The sequence below is a fragment of the Sus scrofa genome, chromosome 3, assembly GCF_054392235.1.
Source record: "Sus scrofa isolate SSC_HxYL_T2T_F1_AM1 chromosome 3, Sscrofa_HxYL_maternal_Yorkshire_Landrace_v2.0, whole genome shotgun sequence".
Lineage (NCBI taxonomy): Eukaryota > Metazoa > Chordata > Mammalia > Artiodactyla > Suidae > Sus > Sus scrofa.
Genome location: NC_139385.1, coordinates 66,884,667 through 66,902,633, shown reverse-complemented (window position 1 = coordinate 66,902,633; position 17,967 = coordinate 66,884,667). Strand labels below are relative to the sequence as shown.

Here is a 17,967-nt window from a genome sequence, read left to right as displayed (position 1 = left end):
GAGGAATTTGGGCTCTGTATAGTCCTGAAAAGCAAGAGGAGGCTTTGGAGTCTCCAGATGGCCACACAAAACCACTCATCAGCGTTCTTTTTAGTCCAGGTGATTCTGGAGACTCTGTGAAACAGTAATTCTCAACCTGGGCTACACATCAGAATCACCTGGGAGTGGGACCTAGGGGGTTCCTTCCAGTTTTATTGAGATATTAATTGACACACAGCACTGTATAAGTTTCAGGTATACAGCATTACAATTTGACCTATACCCATCAACATCATGAAGGGATTCTCACAATAAGTTTAGTGAACATCCATCATCTCATCTAGATACAAAAAGAAAGACAAAAAATTTTTTTCTGGTGGGAAGAACTCAGGCTTTACTCTCATCATTTTAATATATAACAGAGCAGTGTTAATTATAGTTAGCCCACTGTACATGACATCCTTAGTATTTATTTACCTTTTAGTTGCCTTCATCAAGGTCCCCCTTCCCACCCCACCCTTCATCTCTTCTTCAGGTAACCACAAATCTGAAAATCTGATCTCTTTTTCTATGAGGTTATCTGATTGTTTTTGAAGTCTAATTGATCTATAGCACTATATTAGTTGCTGTTATGCAACATAGTGATTTGATATTTCTATACATTTCACAAACTATAGAAATGATCCCTGGAAGTACAGTCTTTTTCTATACATTTCAAACTGATCATCATGACAAATTGAATTATGATGTCATCATACAAATATGAAACAGTTATTAGCTATATCCCCCATGCTGTACACTGCATACCCATAACTCATTTATTTTGCAACTGGAAGTTTGCACCCCTGACGCTATTTCTTTCCACTCCCCTTCTTGGCGAACACATGTTTGTTATCTGTTTCTACAGCTCTGTGTTTCATTATGTTGTTGTCATTTGTCTTGGTTTTTCAGATTCCACATATAAGTGAAATAACACAGTGTTCGTCTTTGTCTGACTTTTTTCACTCAGATAATTCCCTCTAGGTCCATCCATGTTGTCACAAATGGCAAGATTTCATTCTTTTTTATAGCTAATATTCTATATACCACATCTTATTTATCTATTTTTCTTTATCTATTAATAAAGAAGCACTTAGGTTGCTTCCATATCTTCGTTATTGTAAGTAATGCTGCAATGGACTGGGGGGTATGCAAGTATCTTTTCTTATTAGTGTTTTTGTTTTTGAGAATAAATAACCAGGAGTGGTGTTGCTAGGTCATACTATTGCTCTATTTTTAATTTTTAGAGAGATCTCCATGCTGTTTTCCATAGTGTCTGCACCAATTTACATTCCCACCAACATGCATATGCGTTCCCTTTTTCCACATCCTCACCAGCACTTATTTGTTGCCTTTTTGATAATAGTCATTTTGACAGGTGTGAGGTTATATCTCATTGAAGTTTTGATTTGCCTTTCCCTGATGATTAGTGATGTTGAGCATCTTGTCATGTGCCTTTTTTTTGGCCATCCGTATGTCATGGAAAAATGTCTGTTCAAATACAATTTTAAATCAGATTGTTTGTCTTTATATGTAGAGTTGTATGTGTTCTTTGCATATTTTGGGTATTAACCTCTCATCAAATATACTGTTTGCAAATATATTCTCCCATTCAGTAGGTGGCCTTTTGTTTTGTTAATTGCCTTCATTGTGCAAGCAATTTTTGTTTGATGTAGTCCCATTTGTTTATTGTTGTTTTTGTTTATTTTTATTATTTTTGTTTATCTTGTTTATTTTTGTTTATTGTTGTCTGAGGAAATATATCCAAAAACATATTACAAAGACAAATGTTAAAGTACTTACTGGCTATGTTATAGAAGTTTTATGGCTTCAGGTCTCACATTTAGGTCTTTAATTCATTTTGAAATATTTTTGTGCATGGTGCAAGAGAGTAATCCAGTGTAATTCTTTTACATGTAACTATCCAGTTTTCCTAACATCATTTGTTGAAGAGGCTTTTTCTTATTTTATATTGCTTACTTTCTTGTAGATTAATAGCCCATAAATTATGGATTCATCTCTGGGCTTTCTATTCCATTGATCAATGTGTCTGTTTGTGTGCCAGCACCATGCTGTTTTGATTATTGTAGTTTTATAGTGTAGGTTGAAATCAAGAAGTATATTTCCAGCTTTCTTCTTCCTCAAGATTGTTTTGACTCTTTTGCATTTCCATACAAATTTTACAGTTATTTGTTCTAGTTTTGTGAAAAATGCCATTGGTATTTTGATAGGGGTTGCATTGGATCTGCAGATTGGGTTGGGTAGAATGGTCATTTTAACAATATTTTTCTAGTCTATAAACACAATATATCTTTCCATTTGTTTGTGTTGTCTTTATTCATTTCATCAGTGTATTAGAGTTTTCCAAGTACAGGTCTTTTACCTCCTTAATCAGATTTGATACAATTGTAAACAGGGTTGTTTCCTTAATGTCTCTTTCAGATATTCATTATTGGTGTATAAAAATGCAGCAGATTTCTGTATTTTGCAACTTCACTGATCTATTGACAAACTCTAGCAGTTTTTTGGTGGTGTCTTTAGGATTTTCTATGTATAGTATCAGGTCATCTGCAAAGAGGGAGTTTTACTTCTTCTTTTCCAATTTGGCTTCCTTTTATTTCTTCTTCTTCTCTGATTGCCGTGGCTAGGACTTCCAATACTATGTTGAATAAAAGTGGTGGGTGTGGGCATCCTTGTCTTGTTCCCGATCTTAGAGGAAATGCTTTCAGGTTTTCACCATTGAGTATGGTGTTATCTGTAGACTTGTCATATATAGCCTTTATTATATTGAAATAGGTTCCCTTTATGCCCACTTTCTGAAGATTTTTTACATCATAAAAGGATGCTGAATTTTCTCAGAACTTTTCCTGCATCTATTGAGATCATGTGGTATTTAGTCTTCAATTTTGTTAGTGTGATGTATCATATTGATTGATTTGCTGGGTTTGAACAATCCTTGCATTCCTCAGATAAATACCACTTGATCATGGTGTATGATCCTTTAATGTACTGTTGAATTTGGTTTTCTAATATTTTGTTGAGGATTTTTGCATCTGTGTTCACGGCCTTAGGATAGAAACATATTACTAAAAATGGAAACACTACATGAATGACAAAGGTTCAGATCATTAAGAAGACGTACTAATAATGTTAAATATATAAGCACCTAATGAAATAGCCTCAAAATATATTAAGGGAGATTTGATCCAGCTACAGAGAGAAATTGATAGGTCTACCATCATAGCAGACAAATTGCAACTTTCTTCTCTTCATTATTGATAGATGGCTTATTAGCCATCTGTATGTCTACTTTGGAGAAATATCTATACAAATCTGTGGGGTTTTTTGGTTTGTTTGTTTGTTTGTTTTTGCCTTTTGTCTTTTTAAGGCTGCACTCGCGGCATATGGAGTTTCCCAGGCTAGGGGTCTAATCGGAGCTGTTGCTGCTGGCTTACGCCAGAACCACAGCAACACCAGATCTGAGCCGAGTCTGCCACCTACACCACAGCTCATGGGAACGCTGGATCCTTAACCCACTGAACAAGGCCAGGGATCGAACCCGCAACCTTGTGGTTCCTAGTCGGATTTGTTTCTGCTGCGCCACTAAGGGAACTCCTGTGTTCCGCTTTTTAATTGAGTTATTTTTTGTTGTTGAGTTTAGGGTATGAGATGGCATCATTGTGATTTTGATTTGCAATCCCCAATTATTAGTGATGGCAAACAAATTTTCATGTGCTTAGTGGCCATTTGTACATTTTCTTTAGAAAGATAAATATCTATTCAAGTCCTTTGCTCATTTTTGAATTGAGTTGTTTGTTTTTTGCTGTTGAGTCCTAGGTGTTCTCTCTACATTTTGGATATTAAACCCCCAGAAATGTGAATTTTGAAAATATTTCTTTTCTGATTCTGTGGATTGCCATTGTTGATAGTGTCTTTTGATGCACAAAATTTTTTGCTTTGATGAAGTCTAGTTTATTTTTCTTTTGTTGCCTGGGCTTTTGGTGTCATATCCAAGAAACCATTGTCAAATTCAACATCATGAAGATTTTATTATATCTTCTACCCTAAGACTTTTATAGCACTTCTATTTAGGTTTGGGGTCCATTTTAGTTAATTTTTGTGTATGGCATGAGGTAAGGATGCAGTGGCTCAGGTCTCTGCTAGGGTGTGGGCTCAATCCCTGGCCTAGGAACTTCTGTATGCCATGGATGCAGCCAAAAAAAAAAAAAAAAAAAAAAAAAAAAAAAAAAAGAATATTTTGCTGAGTGCATGAAACCTTATAGAAAAAAATGCATGCTATTTATTCAATTTAAATGAACAGGGAAAATTAATGAAGACTCTCAGCAGTAGTTGCCTTGGTAGAAGATTGACTGGGAAGGGGCAAACTTTTTAGAGGGATGGTCATGTTCTGTACTTTGACCAGGACTATGAGTATATGAATTTGCTGGAACTCATCCAACGGTGCACTTAAGATTTGTGTATTTCAGGGAGTTCCCACCTTGGCACAGTGGGTTAAGAATCCAGCTACAGTGGCTTGTAGCTGTGGCAGTGCGGGTTTGATCCCAGACCAGCACAGTGCGTTAAATGATCTGGCTTTGAAGCAGCTGTGGCTCAGGCCACAGCTGTCGCTTGGATTCCCTGGCATGGAAACCTCCATATATTGCGGGTATGGCCATTAAAAAAATCTTAACCTCAAATGAATAACAACAAAAAGGAAACATGAACAAATGTTGAACATCTGTCAATCATATACAGGCTGAAGAATTTGGGAGAAAATGTAACAATGATTCAGACTGAAATTAGTCTGAAATTCATCCAAAAAGATAGATGGATTGATGGGTGGATAAAAGACGGAAAGTTAAATAGAAAGATCTGCTTCCAGGCTCACTCGTGTGGTTGTTACTAGGATTCAGTTCCTTTGGGTTGTTGGGCTAAGGGTCTCTGTTACTGGCTGACTCATGGTCAGAAGCCCCCCTCAGTTCTTTACCACATGGGCTTCCCTAACAGGGCAACTTGCTTCATCAAAGCCAACAAGGGAGAGAATTTGGTAGCAAGAGGTAAGTTACAACCCTAAGTAATGTAGTCACTGAAGTGACATCCTTTGTGTTTGCCACATCCTGTGGGCTAGAAGCAAGTCACAGTTGCCACTCCCCAAGACCAGGGAATCACACCAGCAGGAGGGGGCGCTAGAGGGCTTCTTAGAGTTTTGTACCACTTAGGTCCACCAGCACGTTCCAGGTGTGATACATACATCAGAGACTAGGAATTCTGGGTGGAAATCCTTTGTTTACAGAGGAAACTAGATTCTCAATAGACTGTCTAAGCATTTTCAAATTTTACACCAAGTTCCTTGACTGAAGCTAAGCACTTTTTTTCTAAGATCAGCTGTTTCTGTAGGTAATCATCATATGGTGTATTTTGAAGAGCTGTCACACAATCAATCACCAACATGTCAACACTATCTCCTAAGTCCTCCCCCCTTTCTTTAATTTAGGTCATGCCTACAGCATATAAAAGTTTATGGGCCAGGGGTCAAATCAGAGCTACAGCTGCCAGCCACAGCCACAGTAATGAGGGGTCTGAACCATTTCTGTGACCTGTACCACAATTCATGGCAACATCAGACCCTTAAGCCACCAATCAAGGCCAGGGATCAAACCCACATCCCCATGGATACTAGTCCGGTTCTTAACCCCCTGAGCCACAATGGGAACTGCCTAAGTCCCTTTCAAACCCACGTCTTCCTTCTCTTTCCCTGTGCCACTTTGTGGCTTAAGCCCCATAAACAACAGCCTCCCCAGTCCCCTCCATGCCACCAGGCTTGTGCCTCTGCCATCTGCCTCCCCACGGCTACAAGAGTGATTTTTCCAACCCACAAATTCTGATCATAGAGTAAGATCAAAATTTTTCGTTGACCTCCTTTTACCTTTGGGACAAGTTTTAGGGTGTTTGGCATATCCTAAAGGGCTAGTTCGTGATCTGGCTTCTGTCTAGCTGTCCACTACCCATCTCCCAGAATTCTCTCTGTTTTGGCAGCTCAGGCTCAAACAGATGTTTCTCCAAGAAGCACCTACCTTTTCAGTGATCATGCCTTTGCTTATATTTTTCCTAATGCCTAAAATGTTTATCCCTATTATTTCCTGGCAAACTCCTATTCATTCTTCAAATTTAAGCTAAAATGCCATTACATAGTGGTCCAGAACTGGGCTTCCAGGTAAAGAGGATAGATGGAACACATGCATAGAATTTTGCACCCTTCAAAACTACACCAAAACCGCAGTTAAGGAATTTACATTAAAAAGACCTAAGTCAGAGGAGTTGCTGTTGTGGCTGATCGGGTTAGGAATGCAACATAGTGTCCATGAGGTTGTGAGTTTGATCTCTGGCCTTGCTCAGTGGGTTAATGATCCAGTGTTGCGGTGAGCTGTGATGTAGGTCGAAGACACAGCTCAGATCCTGCATTGCTGTGGCTGTGGCGTAAGCAGGCAGCTACAGCTCTGATTTAACCCCTAGCCTGGGAATTTCCATATGCCTCAGGTACAGCCAGAAAAAGAAAAAAAAAACAAACATAAATCCACAGGATGAAGACTCTACCAACTTTCTTCTAAGTATGATATAGAGAAAAAGCAAGAATTATAGTTAAAAACTTCTGGTCTTCAGAGAAATTCCTAGACTGTAGGAGATAAAAGCAACAAAATTGTGAAAGATGGGAAATAGGTGGACAGTGGTAACTGATAAAAATGGGCAAAAGGGAGTTTCCCTTGAGGCTCAGCAGTCAACGAACTTGACTAGCATCCATGAGGACGTGGTTTTGATCCCTGGCCTTGATCAGTGGGTTAAGGATCTGGTGTTACTGTGAACTGTGGTGTAGGTCACAGACGCAGCTGGCCCTGGTGTAGGCTGGCGGCTACAGCTTCGGTTGGAACCCCAGCCTGAGAACATCCATATGCCACAGGTGCGGCCCTATAAATACAAAAAAAAAAAAAAAAGCATAAGAAGGTGAAATTTCACCTTTGCAATGGAGAAGCAAAAAACCAACTTGATTCATGCAAAGTCCTCAAAAGATTCAAATTGCCAGCCCTGGCCACCTCTGGAAGTAAGAGTAAAAGATTAAAATAGGACGTGTAGGTTTGAAAGATGATTAAAAAACCTTTGAAATTCTGGATCTCTTCCCTGATGCCAGCAGAGATTTTGTCCCAAGCCAGGGTAATACAGAGAGTCCTAGGGCAGGAAGCCATCTGGCACATCAGGAAGGGTGTTTTGTACAGAAAACAGAGAAACAAAGTGAAAGGCATTTGGAATGCTGAGTTCCTCAGCCTGCTTCCTCCCCTTGGATTCCAGAACACTGGCAGCTGGGTCTTTAGTCTCTAGACAAATCTAGAGTCCCGATGGATTTTTCTCTTTGAATATGACCAGCTCGTGAGAAAATATCTACGGGTATAACATAGAGGATTTCCCAAAAAAGAACCCATCAAGATCAATTACAGGGCTGCTCATGGCCAATAAGCCCCATCTAAGTGCTCAGAGTTTCTGATAAGTTTTCTGGATCTCAACTTCTTTTTTTTTTTTTTTTTTTTTGTCTTTGTAGCACATGGAGGTTCCCAGGCTAGGGGTCTAATTGGAGCTACAGCTGCTAGCTGATGCCAGAGCCACAGCAATGCCAGATCCAAGCTGCGTCTGCGACCTACACCACAGCTCACAGCAACTTGGATCCTTAATCCATTGAGCGAGGCCAGGGATCAAACCCACAGTCTCATGGTTCCTAGTCGGATTCGTTTCTGCTGCGCCATGATGGGAATGCCTCTGGATTTCAACTTTTAAATATGGCCAGATAACAATGTAATTTCTGACGTTTGAAGAAAGGCTTCAACGTAAAATATAGATATCCAAACGAACAAGAAAGGAGTTCCCATTGTGGCACAGTGGAAATTAATCCAACTAGGAACCATGAGGTTGAGAGTTTGATCCCTGGCCTCGCTCAGTGGGTTAAGGATCCGGCATTGCTGTGGGCTGTGATGTAGGTTGTAGACGTGGCTCAGATCCTGTGTTGCTGTGGCTGTGGTGTAGGCCAGCAGCTGTAACTCCGATTGGACCCATAGCCTGGGAACCTCCATATGCCTTGGGAGTGGCCCAAGAAATGGCAAAAAGACAAAAAAGACAAAAGAAAAAAAAAAGGAATATTCAGGGAGTTCCCATTGTGGCTCAGCATTTTAAGAATCTGATTAGTATCCATGAGGATGTGAGGATGCAGGCTCAATTCCTGGCCTTATTCAGTGGGTTAAGGATCCAGTGTTGCTGTGGCTGTGGCATAGGCTGGCAGCTGCAGCTCCAATTCAACCCCGAGCCTGGGAATTTCCATATACCACAGGTGCAGCCCTAAATAGGAAAAAAAAAGGAACATTCAGAAAACACCAAAAAAGCCTTGAAAAATAAAAACAAAGTAACAGAAAAAATAGAAAATAACAAAATATTCTAAGAAATAAAAAAAGGACAAAAGTGAAATGAGAGGAAAAAATAATCTTTAAACTTTCCAGGTTTAAAGGACTAAGTGCCCAGAATAGTGGATAAAACCAGAACCCCACCAAAGCGTGTCACTGTGAAATATCAAACACGTGACTAAGAGAAGACTCTACAATCTTCTAGCGGGGAGAAGCAGCTATATCATATACAAAGAATTAAAATCAAAATGACCTCAGTGTTCTCAGGAGTACTTCTAGAAGCAAAAAGACCAAGGGAGCAATGCCTTAAAAATATGGAGGAAAATTACTCCCAGACTAGACTTTTGAAGCAAGCCAAATCACCAATTCAGATGAGAGTAGAAATAAAGATATTTTGGACATGAAAGGTCTCAAAAAATTAAACTTCCACTCACTTTTCTGAGAAAGCTGCTGGAGGATGTGCTCCATCAAAACAGAGGAGTAAACTAAAGATATGGAGAATGAGAGGTGTGACATGGGGGAGCTGCAAAGGCCTGATTGTGAAGGGGATCCCAGGATGCTCTCAGAGTCTTCTTGTTCACCCAGAGGGTATAACCAAATGGGATAGAGGGTCTCCAGAAAAAGAAAACCAGGCATGGCTTTCCTTTTAAAATTATTATTAAAATATAGTTGATTTACAGTGTTGTGCCAATTTCTGCCATACAGCAAAATGACCCAGTCATACATATATATATCCACATTAGCTTTCTTTTATTATCGTCCATCATGGTCTACGCCGGGAGACTAGATATGGTTCCCTGTGCTGTACAGTTGGATCTCATTGCTTGTCCATTCTAAATGTAATAGTTTGCATCTACTAAGCCCAAACTCCCCATCTTTCCAGGTCCCTCCTCCCTCCCCCTTGGCAACTGCAAGTCTGTTCTCCATATATGTGAATATGTTTTTGTCCTATAAATAGGTTCGTTTGTGCCATATTTGAGATTCCACATAAGTGTTAGCAGATGGTATTTATCTTTCTTTTTCTGACTTATTTCACTTAGTATGAAAATCCATGTTGCTGTGAATGGCATTATTTCATTCTTTTTATGGCTGAGTAGTATCCCATTGTACATATGTACCACATCTTCTTCTTCCATTCATCTCCTGATGGACATTTAGGTTTGTCCATGTCTTGGCTCTTGTGAATAGTGCTGCGATGAACATAGGGGTGCATGTAGCTGTTAGAATTGTAGTTTTGTCCAGGAATTGGATTGGTGGATCATATGGTAGTTCTATATTTAGTTTTCTAAGTTACCTCCATACTGTTTTCTATGGTGGTTGTACCAATTTGCATCCCCACCAACAGTGTAGGAAGGTTTCCTTTTTTCCACACCCCCTTTAGTATTTGGTATTTGTAGACTTACTGACAATGGCCATTCGAAGTGAGGTGGTAACTAATTATAGTTTTGATTTACATTTTTCTAATAATTAGTAATGTTGAACACATTTTCATGTGCTTTTTGGCCATCTGTATGTCTCCTTTGGAGAAATGTCTATTTAGGTCTTCTGTCCATTTTTTGATTGGGCTGTTTTTTGTTATTGCGTTGTTTGTATACGAGTTATTTGTACATTTTGGAGATTAAACCCTTGTCAGTTGCATCATTTGCAACTATTTTCTCCCCTTCCATAGGCTGTCTCTTTAGGGTTTTTTTTTTATGATTTTCTTTGCTGTGAAAAAGCTTGTAAGCTGATTAGTTCCCATTTGTTTATTTTTGTTTTTATTTTTGTTGCTTTGTGAGACTGACCTAAGAAAACATATGTACAGTTTATGTCAGAGGATGTTTTGCCTATCTTCTCTTCTAAGAGGTTCATGGTGTCATGTCTTATGTTAAGGTCTAAGCCATTTTGAGTTTATTTTTGTCCACGATGTGAGAGTGTGTTCTAATTTCTTTGATTTACATGCAGCTGTTCAGTTTTCTCAGCACCACTTGCTGAAGACACTGTCTTTTTCCTATTTTATATTCTTGCCTCTTTTATCAAAGATGAACTAATCATAAGTGACTGGGTTTATTTTTGGATTATTCTGTTCCATTGGTCTGTATGTCTGTTTTTGTACCAGCACCACACCATCGTGATTGCTGTGCTTTGTAATATTGCCTGAAGTCTGGGGGAGTTATGCCTCCTGCTTTTTTTTTTTTTTTAATTCAGGATTCCTGTGGCAATTCTGGATCTTTTATGGGTCCGTATAAATTTTTGGATTATATGTACTAGTTTCGTGACCAATGTCATGGGTAATTTGTTAGGGTCATGTTAAATCTGTAGACTGCTTTGGATAGTGTGGCCATTTTAACAATATTAATTCTTCCAATCCAGGAGCTTGGGATATCTTTCCATTTCTTTGAATGCTCTTTAATTTCCTTGATAAATGTTTTATAGTTCTCATAGTATAGGTCTTTCACCTTCTTGGTCAGGTTTATTCCTAGGTATTTAATTTTGTGGGGTGTGATTTTAAAAGGTATTGTTTGTTTATATTCCTTTTCTAATATTTCATTGTTAGTATACAGAAATGCAACCTATTTCTGAATGTTAATCTTGTATCCTGGTACTTTGTTGAATTCATTGATCAGTTTGTGCAGTTTTTGTTTGGAGTCCCTAGGGTTTTCTATATAGCACCATTTCATCTGCATGTAGTGACAATTTTTTTTTATCTCTTTAGGGCCATCCTGGTGGCATATGGTGGTTCCGAGGCTAGGGGTCAAATCAGAGCTACAGCTGCCAGCCTATGACACAGCCACAGATCTGAGCCATATCTGTGACCTACATCACAGTTCACGGCAATGCTGTATCCTTAAGCCACTGAGCAAGGCCAGAGATCAAACCTGCAACTTCATGCTTCCTAGTCTGATTCGTTTCTGCTGCGCCATGATGGGAACTCCCTGTATTGACAATTTTACCTCTTCTAATTTGTATACACCTTTTATTATCTTTTGTTTGTCTGATTTCTGTGGCTCGGACTTCCAATACTATGTTGAATAAAAGTAGTGAGAGTGAGCATCCTTGTCTTGTTCCAGATTTTGGTGGGAAGGCTTCAGCTTTTCTCTTTTGATTATTATATGGGCTGTGGGTTTGCCATAAATGACTTTTATTATGTGATTTAAAATGTTGTGATAATTTCTGCTGTACAACAAAGTGATTCAGTTATACACATACACAAACCCATTCTTTTTCAGATTCTTTTCCCATATAGATTATCACAGAATAGTGAGTAGAGTTTGTGCTATGCAGTAGGTCCTCACGGGCCAGTCATTCCATGTACCTCAGTGTGTATATGCCAATCCCAAACCCCTAGTCCATCCCCCCACCTCTTCCCTTTGTTAACTATAAGTTTGTTTTCAAAGGCTATGAATCTGTTTCTGTTATGTAAATGAGTTCATTTGTATCTTTTTTTAGATTCTACATATAAGTGATATCATCTGATATTTGTCTTTCTCTGTCTGACTTAACTTCAGTTAGTATGATAATATCTAGATCCATACATATTGCTGCAAATGGCATTATTTCATTCTTTTTAATGGCTGAGTAATACTTCATTGTAAATATGTACTACATATTCTTTATTGGGAAGAATATTCTTGTTACTTCAAGAAAGGGTGAGGATTTCCCAGGAATTGGGCCGTTGCCCCCCCCCCTTTTGCCTTTTATGGTCTGTTTTGAAACTCTCATGGCAGAAGGGGAGGTGATTTTTATATTACAATGAAGTCATTATGAGCTAAAGGGCAATGACTAGTTCTCAAAGCCACCTTGGTTTTGAAACCAAAAACATTTCTGACTCAAAATTAGCCAGAACCTAGATTGGGACTAGAACCCACATGACAGGACTCAAACCCAGTCAGAACCCAAATTGGAACTTGAACCCACATTTTTTTCAGTAGAATCTCTCACCTGGTGTCTGGACTTACTGAAGCTCAGGTTCTTTGTGTCACAGCACAGAAGGAAATCAGTGAAAGACAAAGTGAAAGGCAAGAAATAGAGTTATTAAGATAGGACCCTTGTGAGAAATATAGTGGGGAGTAGAGGAGGCTCTGCCCTGAGGACTAGGTGGCTGCAGTTTTATAATCCAGGGGAAGTGGGGAGGAGAAAAGACTGCCTTCTTCCTCTTTCTTCAACTAGACATCAAGCTTATATCACTAGCTCCTCCTTCATATTGGATAAGAGAGTATTTGACCCTATGAGGTCAAACTAGGGCCGTCAAGGTGCTTATTGAAATTAACAAAAAGGTGGTAACAGATGCCATGATATGTTGAATCATCTCAGGTTTCTGTATAATGAGAGTCTCCTACTTTGGAATGTCATATTCCCCTAAGGCTCATTATCTCGCTGAACTTGAATGTCCTTATCTTTCACTTAATGACCCGAGGCACATCTTACGCTTTTGTTTATGGTTGTATAGTTAAGCCAGATGCTTTATTCCACAATGTTCTGATGGCTTTCTTGAGTGATTATTAACTTAATAGTGGTCCCCCAAATTTCCCTAGGTTTCCATCTCTATCTGTGCACTCCTACTGGGACTACTACAACCACCTGTGTAACTAGCCTACTCTGTATCATTTTCATCTGGTTCCATCCAGTGTTTATGGCATGCCAACAGCTGAGTCCCTCCTTCATTATCTGGCATTTGTGTCCTGCCCCTTTCTCTCCTGTCTCACCTTCTAGTAGGGAAAATGCCAAGCTAGGGTGATCAGCTCATCTAGATTTGCCCAGGACTTTTCTCCTTTAATGTTCCAGGTTTTAGCACTGAAACGTGCCACAACCCAGAAAACCCACCTGTTCCAGACAAATCAGCAGGACAGTTGATCACCCTAACACCCCAATACACACAATCTTTTAATTATGTGCTTGTGCACTTGGGGAAAAAGTAAAACAAAATTTTCAAGTAGGCTTTAAAATGGAAGAAATCTGGGTTTAGATTCTGTCCCTTACTAGCCCTGTGACTAAGCCAATGTCTTACACTGAAAGGCAGTCCTTTGTCTGTTAATGGAATAAAAATGAGGGCTAGTGTGAGAATTTAGCACCTCATAAATGGCCTTACCTCTTGCATGAACTCAGGCCTCAGTTCTTTGCCAAATCTCCCGTGCCAATTTTTATTTATCTCATCTTTAGAGAAATTAGCTTATCATGTCCCTAATGTACGCTAACTAGAAAAGGAGACTGTGATCTGGGACCATTCATTCGTCATACAGTGGCTGGCACATAGAGGGTGCTAAAAAGGATTTGTTAGTAGTTGCATAGTTAGGAGTTCCCGTCGTGGCTCAGTGGTTAACAAAACTGACTAGGAACCATGTTGCGGGTTTGATCCCTGGCCTCCCTCAGTGGGTTAAGGATCCAGCGTTGCCAGTGAGCTGTGGTGTAGGTTGCAGATGCGGCCTGGATCTCGTGTTGCTGTGGCTGTGGTGTAGGCTGGTGGCTACAGCTCCGATTAGACCCCTAACCTGGGAACCTCCATATGCCGAGGGAATGGCCCAAGAAAAGGCAAAAAGACAAAAAAAGAAAAAAAAATAGTTGCATAGTTAATTCCCTTATATTTTTGCCAACCTGTAACTCAGCCGTGCCTTCTCCAGAGCACTCATTAGGATGTCATGGTGCTTCTTGTTGGCTTTTGTTTTTCAGGGTGAGGGACACCACCCTCTCATACCCAAGTTACCCTTGGGTAACATGCTTACTGGACATGTGTGTCCATGGTGGGCATGTTCCCCCAAATCTGGGTTCACCTCTTGGTGGGTGTGGAGTCAAAAGACACAACCAAGCCAAAGACCAGGAGAAGGAAGGATTTATCATTTGCAGCAGAATAAGAGAACACTTTTACCAAAGCAGTGTCTCCCAGAACAGCAAAATTGGGGAAGTTTGAAGCTAAGAGTACATGTACATTCATGAAGGGGCTTGAGCAGAGAATTCAGCAAATATAATTGGGGCCAACGTTCACAGAGTCCAACGCTTTGTTGGTTGAACTTGGGAAGTTCATCTCACTCCATCGTCCACCGTCCACCTGGGCCTTCATTTCTGCAGAACTTGAAGACTATCACCTTGCTCTGTACACTCCATGAGGAAGAACTAGGACTCTGCTTTAACACCGCCCTGTTGTTCGACTGCATTCCTTTGTTCCCTTAAGATCAATAATTACCAAGACTTGTTCAAGGGCGAGCATTGCAGCCAAGCTTAGCTTACAAAATGGCGTAGGCCAAAAATGGCTTCACTTATGTCTAAAAAAGAGAAGCCAAGTCTGATTCTTTTTCTCCGGGTATCCCCAACCCTATGTGCCTTTAGAAGGCGCATGAGGGTGCTCTGGGGGCAGGTGCTGCAGGACTTGATTCACCCAACTGTTTCCCTCATGGACTCCTAACCAGTGAGATGGAATCTGCAAAAAGGTGTGTTCCTGGGGTCTTCTCAGTCAGTTCTTCTTAGTGAGAATTCCATCTTTGGATTCAGCCTTGACAGTATGTCTTGGAAGGCAGAGTGTGAGAGACGAAGAAGGGAGCCCTGGAGGAGGTCAAGGACACTAATGGTCATGGGAACTTCCACAAGCCCTGACAAAGAGGTAGGCACCTTACATTATCACCAATGTCTTCCCTGCCGCTCTGCCTCATGCACACATGTGGCTGGCTGCTCTTCCTAACTAAATTTTACCATGTCATGGTTCCTAAAGGCAGAGACTCTGATTTGGGCTTCATAGATGCTGAGACATAGCAGTTGCTTCAAAAAAGAAAATTCTGCTTGAAATGATGACAGTTGTTCTAGACACTGTAAAGTGTTGATAGTGATGCCAGAAAGACATTATCAGAATTTGGGTTCTTGTTCACACAGTTGAAGAATGATCTCTGTGAACACACAGGCAGTAAGCAAGCAAAGTCCTTATTAAAGGAAAGCAAATAGCTCCCAGGGCTGCTGGGATGGGAGAGAAGAACTCCCCAATCTCTGTTGTCCTATAGGAGTTTTTATCCCTAAAAGACGGGAGGGAGAAATACCTACATGGGGTCCAGAAAGATGTGCTTTCATCCCATTGGCCTATGTCAGTCCTTATCCAATAGGGGTTTTAGGGGTGGAAATGTCCTGTGGGTCTCATGGTTTCTGTGACCATTTCTTCCTGTAAACTGAGTCACAGGGGATTAGGGATTAATGTCCATCTAGGCATAGGTACACTCCCTATAATAAACAAGACCTGCGGGGATGTTACTCCCTGGAGCCCTTAAGCCACAAATGTTAATCAGTGGCCATATCAAAAAATGCATCAAAGAGCATGCTCCTACACTGACTACCTGAGTTAGTATTCTGCCTCAACATAATGGGACATTGATGACTTTTAGAGCACCCAGCCCCCAAATTAGATAATCTACCCATATGGTGTATGATCAATGTTCCTGATGGAAGCTCCAACTGAAGAATCACTGTCCAGGCTCTATTAGTCTTAAGTGCCCCAAAGTCAGGGGAGGGTTTAGCTGAGTTGGGGGAAGTTGGGTGTAGGAGGTTCAGTGCTGCAAGTGCAACCAAAAACCCCTCTGACTCAAACCCAGCCTAAATCCAGTTAGGAACTTGAACCCACAGTTTTTTCATTAGAATCACTCACCTGGTGTGTGGACTTACTGAAGCTCAGGTTCTTTGTGTCTCAGCACAGAAGGAATTCAGTGAGAGACAAAGTGATAGGCAAGAAATAGAGTTATTAAGATAGGACCCTTGTGAGAAATATAGTGGGGAGTAGAGGAGGCTCTGCCCTGAGGACTGGGTGGCTGCAGTTTTATAATCCAGGGGAAGTGGGGAGGAGAAAAGACTGCCTTCTTCCTCTTTCTTCAACTAGACATCAAGCTTGTATCACTAGCTCCTCCTTCATATTGGGTAATGACCCTATGAGGTCAAACTAGGACTTTGGATAAGCACTCGTGCTTATTCATATCTGCAGAAGGGTAGTAACAGATGCCAAAATATGTTGAATCTTCTTGGGTTTCTGTATCACGAGGGTCTCCTACTTTGGAATGTCATTTTCCTGTTAAATTCCTGTCTTTGATCCTATGGCTCATTATTTTGCTGCTCTTGAATGCAGTCCTCATTTTATCTTTCACTTAATGGCCTGAGGCATATCTTGTGCTTTTATTTACAGTTTTATAGTTAAGCCAGATGCTTTATTCCACAGTGTTCTGATGGCTTTCTTGAGTAATCATTAGATTACAGTGGTCTCTCAAAGTTCTCTAGGTTTCCTTCTCTACCTATGTGCCCCATTGGGATTTCTACAACCACCTGTGTAACTATCCTACTCCATCCCCATCAGAAGGAAGGAAACCAAGAGGTAAACTAGATATAGTTTACTAGATATAGTCAGAGAACTATATCTGGTCACTCTTGATGGAGCATGATAATGTGAGAAAAAAGAATCTATACATGTATGTGTAACTGGGTCACGTTTCGCTGTGGCTCTGGCATAGGCTGGTGGCTACAGCTACAGTTCCCTATCCTGGGAACCTCCGTATGCCGTGGAATCAGCTCTAGGAAAGGCAAAAAGACAAGAAAAAAAAAAAAAGTGACTCTCCTGAAACTATCCTCCCAGCAGCTGGGGCTGGCCACGCTTATCCTTTTTCTCAAGAAAAGTTTTCAACTAAAATTTGAAACTATGATTTTTTTTTTTTTTTTTTTTGCCATTTCTTGGGCCGCTCCCGTGGCACATGGAGGTTCCCAGGCTAGGGGTTGAATTGGAGCCGTAGCCACCAGCCTACGCCAGAGCCACAGGAACTCGGGATCCGAGCCACATCTGTGACCTACACCACAGCTCATGGCAACGCCAGATCCTTAACCCACTGAGCAAGGCCAGGGATCGAACCTGCAACCTCATGGTTCCTAGTCAGATTCATTAACCACTGAGCCATGACAGGAACTCTGAAACTGATTTTTATCAAAGAAATCAGTGATAGAGTTGCCACATAAAATAACCACATGCCTAAATTTGAATTTCAGATAGACGGTGAATAATAGTTGAGTATAAATGTGTTCCAAATATGGCATAGCACTTAGAGTACCAAAAAAAAAAAATCATTATTTATCTAGAATTCAAATTTAATCAGGATTCTGGTTTGGGGGATTTTGTTTGTTTATATGTTTTGCTGCCCCTTGGTACATGGAGTTCCCAGGCCAGAGATCAGATCCTTAACCTACTGTGATGGCCGGGGATTGAACCTGTGTCCCAGGGTTCCAGAGAGGCAGCCTGTCTCATTGCATCTGCATTCTGGTATTTTTATTTGCTATACAAGCCACTGAGGTACAGGATTCATTTCACAGAAATCCACATTATAGCCCATATCTGTGGAAATATCTTTAAAGGGACATACCCCTTTGTTAAGACACACACCAGACCACAAAATGCGGAAACTTATTCTTCAATGTGATTTATGATATTTTGATGCCCTTCAGGTGAAACTCAGATTCACAATTACTGGTCTCACTGTAACAGCTGAGGCTGCCTGCATGTTAATGATCCTGCGTTTGACCTGAAGCA

General features: G+C 40.4%; 1 pseudogene; it reads right to left on the bottom strand.

Annotated features, from left to right (window-relative positions):
* Positions 1–592: 592 nt before the first annotated feature.
* LOC146404685 (small nucleolar RNA U3) lies at positions 593–681 on the bottom strand (annotated as a pseudogene).
* Positions 682–17,967: the final 17,286 nt, after the last annotated feature.